We start from the raw sequence: 2,403 nt of genomic DNA, 5'->3' as shown, positions 1-2,403 counted from the left end.
TGTTTGTTCTGTGATTATAGTGACACCTGCTGGAAGAGCTGGGAAACACAGGAGCGGAAGAAAGTGAGGGCATGTTCGTGCAAAGTCCTTTATGGCTACTGACAAGAAGTAGCACCACCTGCCCGCAGACTCCCTGATTTTCTAAACTATATCACTACTATACTTTTTCCTTTTTAAATTGTAAGCAATTGCAAATAAGTGTCTGTGAGACGGGTCCACTGGTATTATCCCAAAGGTCTGTCTTTGGTAATAGCTTCAGTCCCGTGCAGACGTGGGGCCTGCACTTTGGTTTTTTGGGCCACATGGGTTGCAGCAACTTGCTCCTGGTGGGGAGGGTCTTGGGGGCAGGATTTTCTGGCTTTGGAAACTTGGACATCCCCACTTCTTGGGTGTTCTAAAAAGAGACGTTACAAGATCACAGCTGGGTCTTTGTTCAAGAAACATGCCAAAGGGTAGAAAAGCTTGAAAAAGACTTGAACCCAAACTGAAGGCACAGGAAAGCCCTGTTACTGCTACCAGGGAGATGTACATGGAGCGAGTTCTGACTGGGGGAAACCTACGAATCATTTCCTCAATAGAAAGCTTGGTCCTCACTCTTCGTGCTTACGTGTAACAGTTCAGAAAAATGAAAAAGGAAAGTTATGTCAGCTGAACCCACAAAATAGGCTGACAGTCATAGAGCCACTGAGTACCTGGTGCTTATGTCTGTACTGAATGAACACTAAGAAGTCATCTACATACAATGAAGTCTATGCTTAAAAGGCAAAAATTCTTCAGTATGCGCTATTCATGTCTAGACCTCTAGCTTTTCAGGGATTGAAACTTGAGCAAAAGTTTTCAAAAATCTCAAGGGGAAGTCTTCATTGTCTTAAACAGCAAACAGTGATTTTAACAAACCCAAAGAATTGTGATTTTCTTTTTTTTTTTTTGGTAGCCACAGCATTTGGCAGTATTCTGTTGCCTGGAATCAGCTGGAATAACAGTCTTGGATTGCTGCAGTCCTTTCTGAGCAAAGATACTTTGCTACAGTTTTTTCCCCTGTTCCTATAAACAAATGTCTATTTGTACGTGAACCAAGGAACATCTCCTTCCCTCACAGAGAATGTAAGCAAGATGTTCAAGGAAGAGGAAGCAGTTCACAGTTTTTCATTTCACTGCCTGGCCCACCATGTTGTTTCTGCTTCCATCCATTTTCTGTATGTCTTCTAAATGGACAAGTCATATTTGCACCATTATTAGTCATGTGCCACATAATGACGTTTCAGTCAACGACAGACTGCATATATGATGGTGATCCCCTAAGGTTAGTACCACACAGCCTAGGTGTATAGTATACTATACCATTTAAGTTTGTGTAGGTACGCTGTATCATGTTCACACGGTGACGAAATTGCCTAATGTTGCATTTCTCAGAACGTGTCCCCATTGTTAAGTGACACATGATTGTATTTAGATGGTATTTTCCTTTGAATTTACTGCTCTTCTTTTCCCAAGTACCTCTAGTAAGCAAGATGTTTGACACTATCAACTAAATAATAGAATATACACTCCTCCTTTGTACCCAAAATTTTATGTCTGTGAGGTACGTGCTTGGAGTAGGGATGTCTTTGTGTTTCCTCTCCCTTGTGAGCACTGCGCAGATTTACAAGGAGACCAGGGCATCCAGGGTCCAGGAGCACACACTAAAAGATCTCCAGAGATGGAATGTATGCCCTGGGCCTCATTAGAATGATGTTCAAACAAATGGAATAAACCAGTCCAGGCAACTAAAATACGTTAAAGTAGATCCATCAGGCTCCAGCAAGAAGAAAGCAACAAGGCGATATTTTCTCACTGAGAGTTCTTCATGGGTAACAGTTCTGTGATTCATTTTTTATTTCAATAATGAAAACTCCCGACTCCAGAAGGAAAAAAAAGCCCTCTGCTACCGGATTGAATATACAAGACCAAACCACACCTGTATTAGCCGAGTAGGAATTGCACCTGCCACCAAGTGACGTTTTAAAAAAACAGAATTATCTCAATCAATAACGTCGCACTGACAAGGAAGATGGTGCTATTTGACAGTGCAAAGAGCTTCTGCAGCCTTCTAACGGGGAGCAGTAACGTAGGAGGTACTGACAGGGAGGGGAGGGGCACAATAAGTTTATTTTCTAGCAAGACCCTCTTTTGAGCTGCCAAATAGCAGTGCCATTAGCACATTGTTGGCCCTCGGTGAAGTAAGGACAGTAGGGAGAGCTATCGATTGACTTCCTCTAAGTACAAGGGATGGATTCTGGGCCATTGTCACCGCCCAACTGAATGTTCATCTTCCTTCTTGGGAAGGAAGAGCAGTGAAACAACTTGGGATGGCACAAAATATAAGACTCTCCGTGTCCTGTCAAACTGGAAATTTGGGTGGGA

This window comes from Equus quagga, chromosome 7 (assembly GCF_021613505.1).
Source record: "Equus quagga isolate Etosha38 chromosome 7, UCLA_HA_Equagga_1.0, whole genome shotgun sequence".
NCBI lineage: Eukaryota > Metazoa > Chordata > Mammalia > Perissodactyla > Equidae > Equus > Equus quagga.
Note: the sequence above shows the minus strand (reverse complement) of the source record.